This window comes from Lithobates pipiens, unplaced genomic scaffold (assembly GCF_037356315.1).
Source record: "Lithobates pipiens isolate NorthernLeopardFrog02 unplaced genomic scaffold, aLitPip1_a1.2 Scaffold_23, whole genome shotgun sequence".
Classification (NCBI taxonomy): domain Eukaryota; kingdom Metazoa; phylum Chordata; class Amphibia; order Anura; family Ranidae; genus Lithobates; species Lithobates pipiens.
Window position 1 is genome coordinate 275,037,831 of NW_027507785.1, and position 23,634 is coordinate 275,061,464.

A 23,634-nucleotide genomic window follows, 5' to 3' on the forward strand; every position below is an offset into this window, starting at 1 on the left:
CTGTCCACCAGACTATTAGGCTTTATACACCCAGGTTCCACAAATGCTGCTTTTACAGGCATTTTATGTTTTTCTTTTCTACCTCTAAATGCTCCTCTTTGTTAGTCTATGTGTCTATGCACACATAGGTGATTACAGGTATAGCGTTGGCTCCTGAAGAGCACACGCTATGCTTTTTGAAAGTTAAGGTTATACCTGAACTGCAGTTTGGTTTGGGTACAATTGTACAACAGCATCAGTCTGACTGGACTATAGGATGTTCAGCCTGGCCACAAGGGTCACTGTCTCTTCTGGCAGGCATGGAACCACAGTCTAGTTGGGTGCTTTAAGTTTACTCTCTTTCGGAGCCCGCCCAGTGGGTGTGTCACTCTTGCTGTGCTTTCTGGGAGAGGGTACTTAAGATGCGGATGTCAAATGGTTCGCGGTTCAGGTCCAGAAGAATGTTCTGACTCCATGGTCCTGGACCTCCTGACCAGCCCCCAGGAAGGCTATGGCCTGGGGTGCGGATACACCCGACTTATTGTCTCGGGCCTGGCTAGCCTGAGGCAAGGAAACTAAAGAAGGATTCCGAGGTGGTCCGGTGCCATCTCCAGTAGTTGGAGAGGCCAAGTAACTTCATAGCTATCCAGGGGAGGGCTCTTCAGAAGAAGGCCACGTATGGGTTGGCTTCTAAGCAAGAGCCTGGAAGGGCTGAAGTACCTAAGTGAATCCAGTCTCGTCGCGAGTATCACCAAGCTGGCAGAAAGATCCAGGTATCACACAAGTGTTCCATAAGTGTTAGTTTCCTTAAGTCTACAACACCGTCTGTGGAAGAGATGTATTCCTGTATGTTCTACAACAATGTCTGTGACAGAGACTTGTTCCTCAGTAAAGCACCTTGTTGGCTACTAGGCCTTGTGAGAGAGGGACTATCCAAGTTCAGTGAACATCCGGTTGTGAATGGCTATTCTCTGGATTTAGTCAAAGTAAGCAAATCCTTCATTATTGACTTTGACACTAAGAGTACCTGAACTTCCTTCCTAATCCTCCGATCCTATTTTGAGAGACTGTTATTTGTCTAAGTTTTGCAAATAAAAATCCCTTTATGCGGATCTGTTGTCAGTCTCTGAGTTTACTGGGCCATCTACCACAGGAACCCCTAGACACAGATCGAGGAGGAGAAGGTAACGGTAAGTCCAATCTAACCAGCAGCTCCTTCAGGGGTCAGTGCTACACAGGCATTTAGGGGCAAGAGCATTTAGATGCAGAAAAAATAAAACATTACTTGCATGTTCAGAACAGAAGCGTTTAGGAGCAAAAAAATGTGCATTACTGTGCATTAACACTAGACACGTTTTGGCATGTTTCCACATTAATGCATTCCAATGGCCAGAATAAATTAATATGCACATGCAAAACGCAAACTTAGGTGCTTTTTTAAGCTGCCCCCCCCCCCCCCCCCCGGGAAAAGTGCCCAGGGTGATGGGGACTTGAACCGGATGGCTTGATGTTCCCCGAGTGGGAGTTATCCAGCTGTCTGAGGCTGGAGTGCAAGAGGCTTACAAAGTCCCTCCTCTTTGCTGGTCGTGTAAGCTTTCCCTTGCCAATGTGGTGACATATAGCGTGGTCCTGTTTTGTATTATGAGGACACGTAGGGTCTGTCTACATTATGGGAGGAAAGAGCTGGTTGCAGGAAAAGGGAGGAAAAAAGTAAGTATATTTCTTACGTTTACCCACCTAGACGTAAAATGGTTGTAAACCCTTAGGCCGCGTACACACGGGCGGACTGTTGGCTCAACTTTGTCCGCTGAACAGTGTTTCAGCGGACAGTCCGCTCATGTGTGGGGCTTCAGCGGACAGTTTCAGCGGACAGTTTGACGAACAAAGTTTTTCGGAAATTCCGAAAAACTGTCCGCTGAAACTTTGTTTGAGCGAACAGTCCGCCCGTGTGTAGGCCACTTTCGAAATGAGCAAACTGTTCCCGCTCGGAGGAAAGTCTGCTCATTACGAGCACGTCTCCAGGTAGGCGGGGCCCGCGAAGGAGACGTCGCGGGCCCCGCCGCCTGGAATGGACTTAAAGGGGAACCCCAACGCCGAAAAAAATCGGCGTGGGGGTCCCCCAAGGTCCACAACAGACCCTTGTCCGAGCACGCTACCCGGCCGGCCAGGAAAGGGGGGCGAGCGAGCGCGCCCCCCCTCCCGAGCCGTACCAGGCCGCGTGCCCTCAACATGGGGGGTGCCTTGGGGAAGGGGGGGCCGCGCGGCCCCCCCCCACCCCAAAGCACCTTGTCCCCATGTTGATGAGGACAAGGGCCTCTTCCCGACAACCCTGGCCGTTGGTTGTCGGGGTCTGCGGGCGGGGGGCTTATCGGAATCCGGGAGCCCCCTTTAATAAGGGGGCCCCCGGATACCGGCCCCCCACCCTATGTGAATGAGTATGGGGTACAATGTACCCCTACCCATTCACCTGTAAAATAAAAGTACCCAAAAAAAAACCACAACACACGAGATAAAATATTTTATTGCACAGCTCCGGGGGTCTTCCGTCTTCGGGGGTCTTCTCGCCGGACTCCTCCGCTATCTTCGTGTAGCTCTTTTGCTAGCGGAGGAGTCCAGCTTTCTTCCTCCTCGCCGCCGGCCTCTTCTCCCGACTTCGGGGGTCTTGTCCCCCTCTTCGGTTCTTCTGCCGGGCCACCGCGCCTTCTTATAGCTCTTTTGCAAGCGGTGGCCCGGTCTTCTGTCGCCGCCTTCCGTTCTTCTGTCGCCGCCTTCCGTTCTTCTGCCGGGCCACCGCGCCTTCTTATAGCTCTTTTGCAGGCGCCTTCCGTTCTTCTTCTTCTTGTTCTTCTTCTTCTTCTCCAGGAGATGTTGACACGTCGCTCTCTCCGGCCGGAATGCCAGAGCCGCGCTGAGCGGCCACTTATATAGTGACAATGGGGCGGTGTCACATGGTATATGTCACATGGGTTGGTCACATGGGTTGATGTCACATGGGGACTATGACATCGTAAGGGGGCGGGGTCACCATGTGACCAACCCATGTGACATATACCATGTGACACCGCCCCATTGTCACTATATAAGTGGCCGCTCAGCGCGGCTCTGGCATTCCGGCCGGAGAGAGCGACGTGTCAACATCTCCTGGAGAAGAAGAACAAGAAGAAGAAGAACGGAAGGCGGCGGCGACAGCGGCGACAGAAGACCGGGCCACCGCCTGCAAAAGAGCTATAAGAAGGCGTGGTGGCCCGGCAGAAGAACCGAAGGCGGCGACAGAAGAACGGAAGGCGGCGACAGAAGACCGGGCCACCGCCTGCAAAAGAGCTATAAGAAGGCGCGGTGGCCCGGCAGAAGAACCGAAGAGGGGGACAAGACCCCTGAAGACGGAAGACCCCCGGAGCTGTGCAATAAAATATTTTATCTCGTGTGTTGTGTTTTTTTTTTTGTACTTTTATTTTACAGGTGAATGGGTAGGGGTACATTGTACCCCATACTCATTCACATAGGGTGGGGGGCCGGGATTCGGGGGCCCCCTTATTAAAGGGGGCTCCCGGATTCCGATAAGCCCCCCGCCCGCAGACCCCGACAACCAACGGCCAGGGTTGTCGGGAAGAGGCCCTTGTCCTCATCAACATGGGGACAAGGTGCTTTGGGGTGGGGGGGGCCGCGCGGCCCCCCCTTCCCCAAGGCACCCCCCCATGTTGAGGGCACGCAGCCTGGTACGGCTCGGGAGGGGGGGCGCGCTCGCTCGCCCCCCTTTACTGGCCGGCCGGGTAGCGTGCTCGGACAAGGTTCTGTTGTGGACTTTGGGGGGACCCCCACGCCGATTTTTTTTCGGCGTTGGGGTTCCCCTTTAAGTCCATTCCAGGCGGCGGAGCCCGCGACGTCTCCGTCGCGGGCCCCGCCTACCTTGACACGCGCTCGAAATGAGCGGACTGTTGCCTCGTGTGTGGGCGAGTCCGCTCATTTCAAAAGTTGCGCGGACTTAGTACGACGAACAAAGTTTGCCGTATTTGTCCACTCAAAAAGTGCCGTGTGTGGGCGTGTTCGTTCATTCAAAAGTTTGAGCGGACTGTTTGACGAACTTAGTTTCGGCAAACAGTCCCCGCGTGTGTACGCCGCCTTACATTTAAAGTGTTACTAAACCCAGAACCTGCATTCACTATATCTGGTCTCTCACAGTACACAGAACGTGGAAATGCAATAGTTTTAGTAAATATAAACTGCTAAATACCTTTTCTCATCAGCAGGATATAGCAGTTTTGTGACTTCTATTAGTGTCTGGTTAAAGCTTGTAGGAGGAGTTTTCATTCTCCCCTGACTGTCCTAGGAGGCTGCATGACACCTGACCCTCTATTTGTCTGAGCATGTGCACTTGCCCCCAAGGCTCTGTTCTATCAGGAGATAGTTTGTGCATTGTGGAAGAAGGGGAGGATGGGAGAAGACAGAATCAAACAGCCTTTTTACACAATGAGGAGGATTAAAAGCTTAGGTTCCACAGAGAGTATAACAAGTATACGTTACTGCATATACAGACTGATTTTACTGTTGTGGGTTTAGTGATTCTTTAACTGTTAGCTGACCAGCCTTCACAGTTATACTGCGGCATGTTGGCATGGCTGCGAAAATCAGCGTAGGTGTATGTCTCTCCTTTAAGATGTCACAGCAAGCACACGTTCCCGCTGTGTGTTCCCTAAACCGATGAGCATGACGATAACCACCGGGCACCCACGATTGCTCGTGACAGAGCGAGAGCGGGGATGTGTGTGTGTAAACACACAAATCTCGGTTCTCTCAGGGGAGAGGAGAGAGATTGTGTGTTCATACTAAGTATGAACACCAAGCTCTCTCCTCCCCTAGTTAATCCTATCCCCCCTACAGTTAGAACACACCTAGGGAACACAGTTAACCCCTTGATTGCCCCTAATGTTAACCCCTTCCCTGCCAGTGACATTTATACAGTAATCAGTGGTTATTTTTAGCTCTGATCGCTGTATAAATGTCATTGGTCCCAAAAAAGTGTCAAAAGTGTCCGATTTGTCCACTGTCCAATGTCGCAGTCCTGATAAAATATGCAGATCGCCATTACTATTAAAAAAATAATAATAACAAAAATGACATAAATCTATCCCCTATTTTGTAGATGCTAGAACTTTTGCGCAAACCAATCAATATATGTTTATTGCAATTTTGTTTACCAAAAATATGTAGAAGAATATGTATCTGAGGAAGAATTTTTTTGGGGGGAGGGGGGGATATTTATTATAGCAAAAAGTACAAACTATTGTGGGTTTTTTTTTCAAAATTGTCAGCATTTTTTTGTTTATAGCGCAAAAAATAAAAACCACAGAGGTGATCAAATACCACCAAAAGAAAGCTCTATTTGTGGGAAAAAAAGGACATACATTTTATTTGGGTACAACGTTGCACGACCACACAATTAGTTAAAGCGACGCAGTGCCGTATCGCAAAAAATGGCCTAGTCAGGAAAGGGGCAAATCCTTCCGGGGCTGAAGTGGTTAAAGAGGAACTGCAGTCTGCTCACATCATTTGTAATAAAAATATCTTTGCCATTTTGAAGCTTCCCTCCAACCACTTTGCATATTATTTTATATATACTGTGATTCTGTACTTGACAAATATGCTGCAGAATTCTCCCTCCACTGAATCTGGCTGCAACTATTTTAACTGTAGGCAGCTGAAGCTCCTGCCTGTTCACTTCCTGGATTTACACAGACACACAGAGGAACACCTCCAGCTCTGCAGCTCTCATTGCCCCTCTTATGACTCGTCCCCCTTCCTGGCAAACTCTCACTAGAGTTAGAGAGGGCTGTGCATGATATCATAAGTCTAGGCTTTTTTCCAGACAAGAAACAGGAAGTGGGCTGTATAAGGTACTTACTGGCAGAAAAAAAAATGTTTTACTATCCAAAGTTTAAACAGCAAGTACAAAATTTTTAATAGATGGAAAGATGAACAAATGATGGAATGAAGTTCTGCTTTAACCACTGAAGTGACTGGCCTCAGGTGATACACGGAGATTAAACAAATCCTCATACATAGATTGTACCTGTTTATCTGCAGCTATCCTTCCTTTGAAGCCTTCTAAAACCCACAGATCACAGCTTTAGAAAAAAAAACACACAGGCTATTTTTGAGCTCCAGCAGGCAGGGGGTGGGGATGATGTCACATATTGCACAACCTAGAGCTGAAATAATCTGAGTGTAATCTGAGATTTGAGCATGGACATACTCCTCCTTTACACAGTGGGGATTGTCTGGTGTCCACATAGACTGTCAGAAGTGACTCATGCATGAATGAGAGAGGACACAGAAATCACACTGTGCTTTGGATCAGGGCAGCTACACAATATAGAAGGATATGCTATTTTAATTTTTCACGTCAGAGGTTTACAACCAGTATAAGGAGCATTAGATAATTACTAGAGAAGGGGGATCTACCATAAAACCCAAAAGAGTTAGGCTTTAATTTAAAGAGAAACTACAATGCTTTTCGGATAATTTTCTATACATTTTGTGTTTTTTTTCATTTACAAGTTTAATATTCAGATTTTTTCTACAATTTATACCTTGTTTAGTACCTTATTTACTTTGCAAATAGATATGCCATAGAAACAAGCTGAGCTTTGCTTTCAAAAAAGAAAGTCCAACACTGCTTGTTCACTTCTTGACTGCTTATGTCTAATTCAGAAATCCCATATAGGAAGGGGTCTCTTCTCTGACACATTCAGCTGCTAATGTGTAATAGGATCACTTGCTTTCAGGGTACTAGTCATAGCAAAGTAGTAAGTCATCTTGGCGAAGAGTCACAGAACAGCCTTGACTGCACCACCTGCTGGATGCAGATGGTAAATATAAAATACTGCTGTTAATATGCAAAATGTCATATTTACTTTACTAAAAAAATGAAAAAAGTTTTAAAATGATATATTGGCAATATATTAATGATATATTATAATCAAGTCCTCACCATAATAAAGAATGTAAATATACACAAAAACACTATCAAGGGAAGTTACTAAAACTGGAGCAGATATAATTGGGAGCAGCTGTGCGTGACAACCAATTCCTTTTTAACTTTCAATTTCAAAGCTTAAACTGAAGAAGCTGAAGCTAGAAGCTGATTGGTTACTATGCACAGGTGCTGCAGATTCTGTCATTTAATATTCCTAATATGCGCCTGCTGTATCATGTGCTAGTATTAAAATATATCCTGTTCTTTTTGTATTCCTTCCTTTGTGTAAAATGCCTGGAAATCCTGCCAGCCTCTCTGCTTTCCTAATAAAAGCCAACCACACTAGGCATGTGAGCACAACATGGTCAGTTCTCCAGCTGTACTACAAACTTAAAGCAGTAGTAAACCGCAGTTTATTTTTATTTTTATTTTTTGTTTTCTTTTTAAACTTGCAAGGTAAAGCTATAATGTGCTAGTATGCATTATATACTAGTAGATTGTGTGAAATTTAACTCAAATCAACTGACCTCAAAAAGAAGCCCTCACCACTGACAAGGCTTCCATCTTTACCTGGTCTTCCTTTCGTGTTGGCAAGCTTTGGGCCTTTGATTGGATGAGCCGCAATGACGTCGCTCCCATGCATGAACGTGGGAGTCGTTGTTCATGGCACAGGACTCTGAAGGAATGGCACAGGTATGCCATTCCTTTAGAGTTCATGCACCGGTAACGCCACCAGAAGCCTTGCACGTAAATATCGTATAGGAGATATTTAACCACTTGCCACACGGCCTATAGCAGAATGACAGTCGGGCGGTGGTTCAGTTATCCTGATTGGGCATCATATGATGTCCAGAAGGATAACAGCCGCCGTGCGCCCGTGGGAGCGCGCATCGTGTTGATCGGTGGTGCAGTGTGTCAGTCTGACACACCGCTGCCCCAACCTCTGTAAAGATCAGCCATGTCCAATCACGGCTGTAAACAGGAAGAGCCGCTGATCGGCTTTTCTTCATTCGCGCCTGACAGACACAGGTAGAGGAGAGCCGACCGGCTGCTCTCCTGACAGGTGGGGTCTGTGCTGAATCTTTATCAGCGCAGCCCCCCTTGGATGCCCACCCAGGACCACCAGGGATTGCCACCACACTGGACCACCAAATATTCCCTAGACAACCAGGGAAAAGCCAATCAGTGCCCAGGCAGCTGCCAATCAGTGCCCATCCCCAATGCCTAGCAGTGCCATAAGTGATGCCTATCAGTGCCTATCAGTGCCCATCAGTGCCTAGCAGTGCTGCCTATCAGTGCCACCCATAAGTACCCATCAGTGTAGCCTTTCAGTGCCCATCGGTGTCACCTATCAATGCCCACCAGTGTCTAGCAGTGCTGCCTATCAGTGCCACCCATAAGTACCCATCAGTGTAGCCTTTCAGTGCCCATCAGTGTCACCTATCAGTGCCCACCAGTGCCACCCATGAGTGCCCATCAGTGCCGCCTATCAATGCCCATTAGTGCTGCATATCAGTGCCACCCATCAGTGCTGCCTATCATTTCCCATCGTCAGTGCCCATAAGTGCTACCTCATTGGTGCCACCTCATCGGTGCTGCCTTATCAGTGCCCATCAGTGAAGGAGAAATCTTATTTATTTACAAAATTTTATAAAGGAAACAAAAGAAAAACTTTTTATTTTTTCTCAAAATTTTCGGTATTTTTTTATTTGTTTAGCAAAAAATAAAAAACGCAGAAGTGATCAAATACCACCAAAAGAAAGCTCTATGTGTGGGAACAAAATGATAAAAATTCTGTTTGAGTACAATGTAGCATGACTGCACAATTGTCATTTAAACAGCGACAGCGCTGAAAGCTGAAAATTGGCTTGGGCAGGAAGGGGGTCTAAGTGTGTGGTATTGAAGTGGTTAAATATAGATATTTAAATAAAAATAAATGTTTAGGAGATAAGCTTTATCTTTAAGCTTTGTCTATAAGCTTTATTATAGGCTTACCCATAGGTACAAATCAACCAAGGAAGTTTACTCTCACTTTAATCTGCTTTGCTCCAATGATCAGACTTGTCCTGACACGCCACCCCACACCCTGTACAGCCATTCACTAGGAAGATCAATGTACTGCTGTTTTCTCCTCCCCGGCTCTTATGCAGCTGAGAACAGAGAGAATGTGATCACTTATAAAAAATGGGGGGGAAAAGTTATTTGTAATGTTTTTTTTATATCTATAAACAAATGTTTTGCCTTTAATTTCTATTTTCAACTAAATTGGTTGTTTTGCAAGGTGAGGGTTTACATACACTTTCATTTTTTATTTTTTTTAGCTTCAAAAAACTTTTACTTAACAGAAGTTGTTTCCAGTTGTTCTCGTGGACAAGCCTGCTGACCATTAGAATTAAATAGACCAGCATTATGAGAAATCAGATCTCGTACCGCCGAACATACTCTCAGCATAAAGAAGCAACGGGCTGTTCATCTTTTGCTGATTTCCATCTACAGTCACACAACATAAAGCAGCCTTCATATCCTTTCTGTACACTTCATTGCATAGACAACAACCTTATCGACAAACTTTACATTTGCAGCATCCTTACGTGCATTCATTTCATGCAACATCAGCCATTGCATTACGTCTATCAACCATCAGATTTTCACTACAACTTCCAAGTACAAACACAAGCTCAGCAAAACGGCCAAAGTGAAGCCATGGAGACATGCTATTCTGAACTTATTAGACCAATAAATGTAAAGTCTTCTGCTTATACATCATAAATTTGTCCCATGTTTGTCAGAAATACTATACAAGACTTCAGAAGTTATATAAAATTCACATACCGTATATACTCGAGTATAAGCCGAGATTTTCAGCCTCTTTTTTGAGGCTGAAAGTGCCCCCCTCGGCTTATACTCGAGTCATCGCTGTCTGCCCGCTCGATCAGCGTGTCGAGCAGACAGACAGCGGCCATTCTGATTCAAAAGCCGCGCCTCCGGCTCCGCCTTCGCCTGTGATAGGCGGAACACTGAATTTCCCAGCAGCCTGTGTTCCGCCTATCACGGACATCGTATCATCCTCGTACTACGGACGAGGATGATACGACGTCTGTGATAGGCGGAACACAGGCTGCTGGGAAATTCAGTGTTCCGCCTATCACAGGCGAAGGCGGCGGCGCAGCTTTTGAACTTTACAATGGCCGCCGACGAAGAGGGCACGGGACGGAGGCAAGGGAAGGCACGGCACGGGACGGGACGGGACGGCGGCGGCAAGGCACGGCACGACACGGGACGGATGCAAGGAGGCCAGTCACGGCACGGGACGGAGGCAAGGAGGCAAGGCACGGGACGGAGGCTCGGGACAAAGGTAGGCTGGACACACACACACACACACACACACACACACACACACACACACACACACACACACACACACACACACACACACACACACACACGGATGGAGACACACACAGGGATGGATGGATGGATGGATGGAGACACACACACACACAGGGATGGATGGATGGATGGAGACACACACACACAGGGATGGATGGATGGATGGATGGAGACACACACACACAGGGATGGATGGATGGATGGACACACACACACACAGGGATGGATGGACGGACACACAGGGATGGACGGACACACAGGGATGGACGGACACACAGGGATGGACGGACACACACACAGGGATGGACAGGCATGTCTCACCCTCGGCTTATACACGAGTCAATAAGTTTGCCAGTTTTTTTGGGGGTAAATTGGGGGCCTCGGCTTATATTCGGGTCGGCCTATACTCGAGTATATACGGTAGTTGCTGAGCTATGTGGGCCTACTAGCCTTCTACTTTAAAAGTGGTCCTGTTTACTGAGACTTGTGCCGCGTACACATGATCAGACTATCCGGTGGAATTAGTCCAGCGGACAAACCTCCGGACTTTGAAGCAGAGGTCCACCGGACTTTCGAGCGGACCTGCCGAATGAGCGGACCTGCCCTGTCATGAAAATCGCATGAAGAGACTGACCTCCAGGTCTTCTGATTTACGATCGTCGCAGGTACGCACGATCGTACGAACGTGCATGCGTTCGTACGCAGGTGCGCGGGCGCGGTCGCGTGCGTGCATCCGTGTTGGCGCCAAACGGCCTATTTAAACTAGCCTCTGGCTAATGGTCTCTGCTGTCTGCTCTACAGCGTTATACCTGTGAGACCTGATCCGTATTGTTTGTTCCTGTTTGACCCGGCCTGCCTGTGACCCATCTGCTATCCGCCTGCACCCGACCCCGGCTTGTTGTGACGATTCTCCTGCCTGTTCCCTTGTACTTCGTTCCTGTCTGATATCCGATCCGGCTTGCTTTGACCATCCGTCTGCTAAAGGTGAACCTGCTTATACTGAACTGTGTCATCTGCTGCAAGTAACCTGCTTGTATTGAACTGTTCACCTGCTGTAAGTGCCTGCTCATATTGAACTGCTTATCTGCTGCAAGTACCTGCTTATATTGCGCTGTTTGTCTGCTTCAAGCCACTTGTCATATTGCGCTGTTCATCTGCTTCAAGTCACCTGTCTTATTGAACTGTTCACCTGCTGCAAGTGCCTGCTCATATTGAACTGTTTATCTGCTGCAAGTACTTGTGTATATTGCACTGTTCATCTACTACAAGTTGCCTACTTCCCTGCACTGCTTATCATCAAGTTACCTGCTCCATTGAACTGTGTTATCTGCTATAAACTACCTGCTGATCCATTCACTGTGATTACCTGCTCCACTGAACTTCACCTACCCATCCTACCCATCTGTTGATCCTGCCAGGCACCTGTACCCCTCCTTACTCCTGTGTTCCCTGTTACATTGCCAGGAAACCGGTAGTGGGAGTCGTAAGGGAGGCCTCTCTCCGCAATCCGGGCTCACTACTAGAAGGTACGTGACATGCCCACACATGACTGGACTTTTCCGGACTAGGTGCGGCGGAGAAACCACCGGACTATGGCGGGAGTCTGCCGGACTTTTGAAATGAACGGACTTGCCCACACAAGGAGAAAATTCCGTTCATTTTGAACATGGCTCCAGGTAGCCGTGACTAGCAAAGGAGGTCAATGTCGCCACCTTCGGCAGCGAAATTGAGGCGTCGCCGGCCCCGTCACCTGGTATGGGCTTAAAGGGGAAACCTTACGCCAAAAAAACGGCGTGGGCCCCCCCCCAAAGTCCATATCAGACCCTTACCCGAGCACGCAGCCCAGCCGGTCAGGAAAGGGGGTGGGGACCAGCGAGCGCCCCCCCTCCTGAGCCATATCAGGCCGCATGCCCTCAACATGGGGGGTGCTTTGGGGAGCACCCCACCCCAAAGCACCTTGTCCCCATGTTGATGAGGACAAAGGCCTCTTCCCAACAACCCTGGCCGTTTGTTGTCGGGGTCTGCGGGCGGGGGGCTTATCGGAATCCGGGAGCCCCCTTTAATAAGGGGGCCCCCAGATACCGGCCCCCCACCCTATGTGAATGAGTATGGGGTAAAATGTACCCCTACCCATTCACCGGGTGAAAAAAATGTAAAAAAAAAACACCACACAAGGTTTCAAAATCATTTATTGCACAGCTCCGGGGGTCTTCTTTCGTCTTGGGGGGTCTTCTTGCCGGACTCCTCTGCTATCTTCTGCTCTTTTGCTAGCTCTTTTACTAGCGGAGGAGCCCGGCTTTCTTCTTCGTCGCCGCCCGGGGGTCTTCTTCCGACTTCGGGGGTCTTGTCCCCCTCTTCGGTTCTTCTTGCCGGGCCTCCGCTTTCTTCCTTTAGCTCTTTTACTAGCGGTGGCCCAGTCTTCTGTCACCGCCGCCTCTTCTTCTGACTTCGGGGGTCTTGTCCCCCTCTTCGGTTCTTCTTGCCGTGCCTCCGCTCCTTCTTCCAGCTCTTTTACTAGTGGTGGCCCAGTCTTCTGTTGCCATCGCCGTTGTCGCCGCCGCCTTCTCTTCTTCTACCTTGAGATGTTGACTCGACGCTCTCTCTGGCCGCAATGACAGGGACGTGTTGCGCAGCGACTTATATAGGGACAATGGGCGGGGTCACCGGGTGATGTCCCCACCCCTTATGATGTCACAGTCCCAAGACCCCCGAAGTCGGAAGAAGAGGACAGAAGACTGGGCCACTGCTAGTAAAAGAGCTAAAGGAAGAAAGCGGAGGCCCAGCAAGAAGAACCGAAGTTGGAAGAAGACCCCAGGGCGGCGACGAAGAAGAAAGCCGGGCTCCTCCGCTAGTAAAAGTGCTAGCAAAAGAGCAGAAGATAGCGGAGGAGTCCGGCGAGAAGTACCCCCAAGACAGAAGAAGACCCCCGGAGCTGTGCAATAAATGATTTTGAAACCTTGTGTGGTGTTTTTATTTTTTTTACCAGGTGAATGGGTAGGGGTACATTGTACCCCATACTCATTCAGATAGGGTGGGGGGCTGGTATCTGGGGGCCCCCTTATTAAAGGGGGCTCCCGGATTCCGATAAGCCCCTCGCCCGCAGACCCCAACAACCAACGGCCAGGGTTGCCATATAGTTTTGCCTGCGTTACTGCCAGTTTAACGACATATAGTTTTGCGCGCGTTACTGCCAGTTTAACGCCATATAGTTCTGTGTGCATTACTGCCAGTTTAAAGCCATATAGTTCTGTGTGCGTTACTACAAGTTTAAAGCCGTATAGTTTTGTGCGTTACTGCCAGTTTAACGCCATTTACTTCTGTGTGCGTTACTGCCAGTTTAGCGCCATATAGTTCTGTGCATCACTGTACGTTTGGCACATTATACTGCAGTGTATTATATTGTATCCGTGGAGTGCTTCTGTGTAGTGTGAGTACTCACAGTACCGCCCCCTCCTCCCAATAATGTCTGGGAGGACAACAAGGAGAGGCAGACGTCCCCTTGGCACTGTAGGGGGCCAGCAACAGATGTGTCCAAAGGCAAAAGTGTACGTGGTGGTCAGTCCTCAGGCAGGGCATCATTTCCTCTGTTTAGTGAGTTTGCCCATGCTATCCAGCCACATCATGCAAAGGAGGTGGTGGACTGGTTTACTAAACCTTCCTCATCCTCCTCATCCTCTGTCACACAAGCAGAGACAAGTGTGCAGTCCCCTGCAGTTGCCAGAGTGGATAAACCTGCCTCCTTGTTCACATCTATTCCTGCCATAGCCCCAACATCAGCCATGGAGGAGTCAGCTGAGTTATTTGACCACAGCATCAGCCACTTACTCCTTGATGATGCCCAGCCATTACTGGATTCAGATGCTGGTTATTGAGGTTGAGGGTGACAGGAGTATGAGCCTAGAGAGAGGGAGGAACACTGGTAGACAAATTAGTATTCATGTTCCCCAATGCCGCAGCGTATTGCCAAGTTGTCTCCAGTGGTAATGATGAAGATGGAGGAGATGGAGATGATGATGATGATGAGGTCACTGATGCGACTTGGGTGCCAGATAGAGCAGAGGAGGAAACTGAAGGTGAGTTGGCACAACCCCAAGGAGGTCGACATCAAGAAAGAGAAGAGAGCAGCCTCCCTATTCCATCACATTCTGTAGCTGTTATCTCCCAGCCCACTCCCCAAAGCTCAGCTGTCTGGGATTTTCTCAGTACATCTGCAGCAGATCGCACTGTTGCTATCTGCAAACTGTGTCACAGGCACATCAAACATGGCAAAAACACCAACCATTTGGGTACCACATGCTTAACAAGGCATTTAACGTCCATCTACCAGCAGCACACCACCAGCTTTAGACTGTAGCCGGCAAATTTCTCTGCCCCATCTTCTACAGAGGAAAAAAAATACAGTCCCTGCCACCCACATGCCCAGCGCCTAAATGCAAGCTTGTCAAAGCTGTTGGCTCTCCAACTTATACCTTTCAGCCTGGTGGATTTTGCCCCCTTGCACAATGTACTGTAACCCAATAGCAGGTTCCCAGTTGATACTACTTTTCACGTAAGGCCGTTCCATCTCTCTACCATCACCTGGAAGGGAATGTTCTGGCATTGTTGGGCAAGGCAGTCAGCTGTAAAATCCACCTTACTGCTGACACGTGGTTCAGCAAGCATGGACAGGGACAATATATTTTGTTCACAGCACACTGGGTAACGCTGCTTGCAATTCGAAAGGATGCAGGACAGGGCTCGGTGCTGCAGCTTGTTGTATCCCCACATCTCCATACAGCTGGTGATGATGATGCCAGACCTGTAAGCTCTACCCCCTCCTCCTCTGTGCCCTCCTCTGCAGAATTGTCCTATGAACATAAGGTACCCCCTAAGCATTCAAAGGGCTTTTCCCAGAGTCAGGCTACAAGGTGCCATACAGTGCTTCAGCTGGTGGGTTTAGGGGACAGAAACCACACCGGAGCAGAGATTCTTGCAGCTCTGTAAGGACAGGCCAAGAGGTGGTTCACACCACGCAAGCTGGAGCCAGGAATGGTGGTTTCCGATAATTGCTAAAACCTCCTGTCTGCCCTTAGACAGGGAAAGTTGACACATGTGCCATGCCTGGCACATGTCTTCAATTTGATGGTGCAGCATTTCCTAAGTATGTACCCAGGTTTGTAAGATGTACTAAAGCAGGCCAGAAGAGTCTGTAGCCATTTCAGGTGGTCATACACAACCAGTGCTCGGTTGGCTGAAATTCCGCAGGAATTCCACCTGCCTGTAAACCTCCTGGTTTGTGACATGCCCACCAAATGGAACTCAATTTTGGGAATGCTGCAGCAGCTATACATGCAGCAGAGGGCCGTCAACGAGTACTTGTGTCAGTACAGCGCGATGACAGGCGCAGGCCGCCTTGCTTTTTTCCCCACACCAATGGCTGATCATTAAGGATGCATGCACTGTATTGTCACCATTTGAGGAGGCCACAAGGATGGTGAGCAGTGACAGTGCATGCATCAGTGACACAATCCTTGTTGTGTTCCTGCTGGAGCAGACTCTGTGTGGCATTATGGACAGGGCACTGGAGGCAGAGCAGCAGGAGGAAGAGGAGGACTTCCTTTCCTTTCAAGGCCCACTTTATGCAGACACCATCATTCCTATGTCACAGAACACACAGGAGAAGAGAGGAGAGGATGATGAGGAGGAGGATTCTGTCACTTTCATAGGCTTTAAAGAAGAGGAAGACATGCATCAATCTGTAAGCGATGGCTTTCCAACCCAAAGACCCTTGGAACTAGTACATGGCTGGGAGGAGGAAGTTCCAGATGGTGTCATCCTAAGTGACCCCAAGGAGTCTGTTTCTCAAGCCTCTGCAAATTTGAGGTGCATGGGCAACCTCATGCCTCAAAGCCTGCGAAAGGACCCAAGAATATGTGGCATAAAGTTGAAGGATGAGCTGCCGTTCACTGCATAGGGCTCGGAAAGGAACTCGGCACTCAAGGCCGTTCTTTCAGAGTACATGCACCAGTGATGTCAATGGCTGCATGTAATGGAAATATCTCCTAAACGGTACATGTTTAGGAGATATTTACACAACCTATTGGTAAGCCTTATTATAGGCTTACCTATAGGTAAATGTCTGCAGAGGAAGTTTACGTCTTCTTTAGGAACCAGCAGCCATCGCTTGGCAGAGCTGTTGGTTCTCAATTTTGGTTCTCCCTTTGATGATCAGGAACCAATAATGGTGGTTCCTGATAATGTGATCACTATGTTAACGCTGACATTTTGATCACTGATCCCATACAGGCTGAAGGCTTCAATGACCAAAATGAATGCCTACAGTCTGAAGATGAACACTATCACCCTGAGGCTGCACTGCCATCTATTAGTTCAACTGTCAGATACTGTTGCATTATCAAAAATATTAATACATTATATAAAATAGAAAAAAGTTACTTTTCTTTTACATTTTTGCATGTTTGTCAAGCTATAACAAATACAGAGCAGATTTCTGTTCATTAAAATGTATGTAATGTACCAATAGCCTTATTCTTAAAAATATGTATATAATTGATTTAGGAATGCAAATTAGTCAGCGTTCCAAACAATTAGAAGTGGGGGAGGGGGGGGGGGGGTTCAGGAGATCATGAAGGATGTTACAAGGAGGCAGAAAAACACAAGAAACTATTTTATAAATAATAGATTACAGAGCTGTAAGGTAGTTATTATTATTATTATACAGGTTTTAGATAGCGCCAACAATTTGCTCAGCGCTTTACAACATGAGGGCAGCCATTACAGTTACATTACAATTTGGTACAAGAGGAATCAGAGGCCCCTGCTTGTTAGAGCTTTCAATCTAAAAAGGAAGGGTCAATTGATACAAAAGTTAATAGCTGTGGGGGGATGAGGTAGTGAAAGTATATGGGTTATTTTTGGAAAATAATGAATGAGCCACTAGCGCTTATGCGGGGCTCCGTGGGACAGTACATGGGGCGATAGTCAGAATGTCCCCCCCCCTCATTCTTTTAGTTTGCCCCAGGTGATGTGGTATGTGCAGCAGCATGGCAACAGGTCCCGATTGGCTGAATCGGGCGGGATTGAGCCAGGCTGTGTCTATATAAGTCGGCGGCTTTCCCGCTCGGTTCACCGCCTGAGGAGACCCTGCTGAGGACGGACCCTGCGCTGCTCCAAGAGGTTACCTGAAGATGGAGGAGTAGCTGCCCCATCTTATCCACAAGGCAGAGAGCTGTGGAGGGGCGGAGTGGTAAGGCGGTGTTTAGAAGAAGATGCCGTCCCTTCTGTGTCAGCTTCGGCTGATATGGAGCATGCTCAGACTGTGCCCATTGAAGTAATGGAGTCTGTCAGTCACAAGACTCCCCCTGCTGGCCAGAAGAGAGGTCGCAAATGTAACAGGGGAAAAAGGTTAAAAAGGGAAGATTCTCCCTCTTCCCCCGTGAGAGAACAGGAGAAAGAGGCAAGGTCACTCTCATCTAACAGAGCCATGATGGAATCACCTCAGCTAGCTTCTGCGGGCATATCAAATGAGGTACCAGCATCTGGGCAGCCTGTTAGCATGGACCATAACTCTGGTGAGAGGAATGGTTTGAATTTATTAGAATTGGGTAAAGTAGTTGGTTCTTTAGCCAATGTACTTGCAAGAATGGGTGAGCCTATTAATATTGGGAATGTATGGAGTGGCGGTGGGGCAAGTGGTTTGAATGTACCATTTAATGATGTTTTTTCACAGAATCACCCTTCCTCTGTAGTCAGTATTAACCCTTTGAGTAAGAATGTTTCTATTGATGAGTTACCTGTTAAGAACATTATTAATTCATCTATACCTGTGTCTGTCTCTGATACTACTATACCTTTACCTATTAAAACTATGGTTTCTGAATCCTGTCTTAAAGAAGCCCTACCTTGTGAATTATCTCCCCTGGGATATCATTTATCCACAGTAGTTAAAGAAAAAATTTGGCGGGGAGAATTCATAGACATTTTTTTCATTGCTCCCATCATCTAAGGAATTTTTGTTTAAATCTGAGAAAAGAATGGATGACAGGTCTGAAGAAGATAGGAGGAGGGCAATTCCCCGGACTTTGCAGTACTGGCTTCAGGCTTTTTGTATTTTTCCCTCTGTCATGGGTGAACGTTTTCCTGATAAATGCTCAGGTTTGTTTCAACACCTTGATATAGTTGCGGAAGCTTACTGCCACATTGCATGGTTTAGTTATGATGAGAGCTTCAGACAGAAGCTTTCAGTTCACCCATTTATCCGCTAGGGGGTTAAGGATGTGAATTTGATGCTGCCGCAAAGACCTCAATATACACAGAGCCCGCCAATTCTGAATGTTCAGTCAACTTTTCGTAAAGGAGTGTGCTTTGCATACAATGATTCACAATGCAGGTTCTTATCAAACTGCAGATATAAACATGAATGCTCGTTTTGCGCAGGTACCCATCCAGCAGCCCGCTGTTTCAAAAAATCAGCTGACGCATCTCAATCGAGGGACAATATTTCAAAAGGCATGGATGCCAGTGAAATTGTCAAAAATGCAGATCTGGCTAGATCAGGGGTAATGAATTAAAATTCAAGGAGGTCCGGTCGCCAAAATTTTCTTTGGGCTGAGGTCCGAATCTCAAGTCTGTGCTATGACTCAGAAAGATTGTAGTCACTGTATATCTATCAAAAACATGAGAAATGTACAATTTCCTTAGCATTTCAACAATATTTATTGTCAAGTTTCAGTTACAATATTAAACATGTGGACAATTGGAACTAGGATAGCTTTACATTTGCTCTTTACATCGGGTGTCCCCATCACAGTGCCCCTTTACATCGGGTGTCCCCATCACAGTGCCCCTTTACATCAGACCTTCCTGTCAGAGTGTCCTCATACATCAGATGTCCCCATCAGGGTGTCCCTTAACATAAAATAAGGGTCACGCTGATGGGTAAATTTTATGTTAAGGGTCACGCTGATGGGTACATTTTATGTTAAGGGTCACGCTGATGGGCACATTTTATATTAAGGGGCACTCTGATGGACACAACAAAATGTGCCCCTTTACTTAAAATTTGCCCATCAAAGTGCCCCTTTAATATAAAATGTACCCATCAGTGTTGCTCTTAAAATAAAATGCGCCCATGAGTGTGCCCCTTTACATCAGGTGTCCCCATCACAGTGCCCATTTACATCAGGTGTCCCCATCACAGTGTCCATTTATATCAGGTGTCCCCATCACAGTGCCCCTTTACATCTGGTGCCCCCATCACAGTGCATCTTTAAATCAGGTGCCCCTTTACATCAGACATTCCTGTCAGTGTCCCCTTACATAAGATGTACCCATCAGAGTCCCTCTTAACATAAAATGTGCACATCAGGGTGCCCCTTAAAATAAGGGTCATGCTGATGGGCACATTTTATATTAAGGGGCACTCTGATGGACAACAAAATGTGCCCCTTAAGTTAAAATTTGCCCATCAGAGTGCCCCTTTTAATATAAAATAAAATATGCCCATCAGCATGCCCCTTAACATGAAATAAGGGTCACACTGATGGGCGCCTATTATGTTAGGAGGCACTCTGATGGACAAATTTTATTTTAACCGGTTCCCGACCAGCGCACGATGATGTACGTCGACAGAATGGCACGGGCAGGCATATTGGCGTACAGGTACGTCCAATCTTCAATGCCGCCCTGCCATCGGGAGCGCGCCGCTGCCGGCGAGCTCCCGCACTGGTCGGGACCCCCGTGAGTCCGGTCGTGGGACCGGCGGACTCGATCGCCGCGGGCATACCCGCGATCGTCTCACGGGACGGCTGAATGGAGGAAATGCCGTGTAAACAGCATTTCTCCATTCTGCCTAGCAACTAGTGACGCTGATCTCTGCTCCATGTGATTGGACACACCCCTACACTGCCACCCACTGGTTAACCCCTTCACTGCCAGTGTCATTTACACAGGAATCACTGCATTTATATAGCAGTGATTATTGTATAAATGACAATGGTCCCAAAAATGTGTCAAAAATGTCCGATGGGTCCCCCACAATGTCGCAGTCACAATAAAAATCGCTGATCACCGCCATTACTAGTAAAAAAAAAAATAATAAAAAATTATTAATAAAAATGCTATAAAACTATCCCTTTGCGCAAACCAATCAATAATCGCTTATTGCGATTTTTTTACCAAAAATATGTAGAAGAATACATATCGGCCTAAACTGAGGGAAAAAATGTTTTTTTATATATTTTTGGGGGATATTTAGTATAACAAAAAGTAAAAAATAATGCGTTTTTTTCAAAATTGTCGCTCTATTTTTGTTTATAGTGCAAAAAATAAAAACCGCAGGGGTGATCAAATACCACCAAAAGAAAGCTCTATTTTTGGGGAAAAAAAGTACGTCAATTTTGTTTGGGAGCCACGTCGCACGACCGCGCAATTGTCAGTTAAAGCGACGCAGTGCCGAATCGCAAAAAGTGGTCTGGTCTTTGACCAGCAAAATGGTCCGGTCTGTAAGTGGTTAAGGGGCATGCTGGTGGGTATATTTTTAATGTGCACATCAATGGGCATATTTTGTAGGGCACATTTTGTTGTGCCCATCAGCGTGCCCCTTAACAAAAAATGCCCATCGATGTGCACATTAAAAATATACCCATCAGCGTGCCCCGTAAAATTAAATTTGTCCACCAGAGTACCCCTTAACATAAAAGGTGCCCATCAGCGTGACCCTTATTTTATGCTAAAGGGCACTCTGATGGACACATTTTATTTTAAGGGGCATGCTGATGGGTATATTTTTTAAGTGCACACTGATGGGCATATTTTGTTAAGGTGCACCTTAACAAAACATGCAAATCAGTGTGCATATAAAAAATATACCCATCAGCATGCCCCTTAGAAAAAAAGCCCAGCATTGTGCAAATTACAAATATACCTATCAGTGTGCCCTTTAAAATATGCCCAACAGTGTGCATGATCACTTATGTGCCCACATACCTTAACTGCAGGAGGAAGGGCACAACTGAAGCTGCCTCAAGGAGAGCCAGGACCCGGCAATCGGGAACCGCGAGCAGCATGGGGGGCGGGGCGTGCACGTGACGTCACACCCCCTACTGCCTGTGAGCGTGAGTGTCTTCAGCTCCGAGAGACGCGGCCAGGAGCAGGGGACGGGCGCATGCGCACAGCGTCACTGGTTGCTAGGGAAACCCGCGGTCCCAGCAAACCAGTGATTGCTGTAATTTACTACGCAGGCGGCATAGCGGTCCGGGCAGACTCCCCGCTCGGTCCGGACTCGGACCACGGGCCGCCATTTAATGACGGCTGGGCTATATCATTATCCAGACCGCAAGATGGCGGACCTTCTTTATGAAGGTTTTAAGTTTGTTTTTTTAGTCCCTGCTTTTATTGGTGAAGGTTGTCTTGCAATTAAGAATTTAAGCTCAGTTCTTGCACGCCCGGATATAGTCAAAGAAAAAATTTAGAAGGAACTGCAAGAAGGCAGAATTGCTGGACCTTTTCCTTCTCCTCCCTTTTTAAACTTTCGCTTCTCTCCTTTGGGCTTAGTCCCAAAGAAGGAACAAGGCTCCTTTCGTCTGATCCATCATTTATCTTTTCCACATAGAAATTCTTTAAATGATGAGATAGCGGAATTTGAGTCGACAGTGTCTTATGCTTCTTTTGATGATGCTCTTTGTCTTCTAAAACATTTTGGCAAAGCAGCTTATGTGGCGAAAGCAGATATAAAATCTGCATTTCAACTTTTGCCAGTCAATTCTATAGGCTTTAATTCATTGGGTTTCCACTTTGAAGATCAATTTTACTTTGATAAGTGCTTACCAATGGGTTTTTCCAAGTCTTTCAGTTATTTTGAGGCATTTTCTACCTTTTTGCAGTGGGTCTTGTCACAAAATGCCCCTCAGGGTGGCGTCATTCATTATTTAGATGATTTCTTATTTATAGGCCCTGCAGAGGTTCCAGTTTGTTATGAAATGTTGAATTGTTTTTTCAACATGTCGTTTGGTATTCCCTTAGCACATGAAAAAACAGTGGGTCCGGTGACGGTGATTGAATTCTTGGGCATCACAATTGATTCAGTTGCAATGGAATTCCGACTGCCAAGGGAAAAAAATTATCAAAATGAGATTGATTATTAAAAACTTTTTGTCAAAAAGAAAAGTCCTGTTACGGGAGGTTCAGTACTTGTTGGGTCTCTTTGCTTTTGCGTCTAGAGTAATCCCAGTAGCCAGAATTTTTTCTCGTAGATTTGCTTTAGCTATTGGGGTCTAAAAAACCCCTTTTCACATGTCAATATTACTCGACCCATTAAGGGGGACTTGAAAGTTTGGGACCAATTTTTGATCAAATTTAATGGATGCGCAGTGTGGCAGAGCGAATTCAATGAAGATTTTGATATTCGCCTGTTTACCGATGTATCCGGTTCTGTCAGTTTTGGTGCCTTCTTGAATGGCCATTGGTGTGCTAAGGAATGGCCTAATTCTTGGAGGTCTCCGGATATTATCCGGAATTTTGTATTATTAGAATTGTTTACAGTAGTGGTGGCTATTTCTATTTGGAAAGAATTCTTCAGAAATAAAAGAGTCATATTGCATACGGATAATAAAAGAGTATTATTTGCAGTAAATTGTTTGTAGTCAAAGTCGGAATTTGTGATAAAATTGCTCTGGTTCTTGGTTTAACATTTGGCTGAAAGCAAAGCATGTTCCAGGTATTACTAATGAGATCGCTGATTCATTATCTCGTTCGCAGTTCCAAAAGGTTTCGGGAACTCGCCCCAGAGGTGGATCAAGAAGGTTTCCCTTGCCCAGATTTTCTCTGGGGCCTGATTTGGGATTAATTGAAGAAAATATAAGGAATTCCATCGCTCCCAAAACTTGGGAAGAATACTCACAAGCCTGGTTTAAGTGGTGTAATTTCTGTGCAGAGTATAATTTTTCGGTTGATACAGTTAGTGTGAATATGGCTTTATGTTTTGTTTCTTCCCTGAATCGAGCTAAGCTTAGCCCTGCTTCAGTTAGCAAAATCTTAGCAGGGGCCTCATTCTTTTTAAAATTATCGGGACAGCCCGCTCTCAATTCCTTTTTTCCAGTTAAGCAAATGCTGAAAGGTTTTAGAAGATCCTCTCCAGCTGTTGACAGTAGACGCCCTATTTCCTCAGATTTACTGATAAAATTGATGTCTTCCCTGGAATCAGTTTGTTTTTCCCCTTTTGAGACTTCCCTGTTTAGAGCAGCGTTTGTCATTGCATCTTTTGGGGCTCTTAGGTTGAGGGAATTCACGGCACC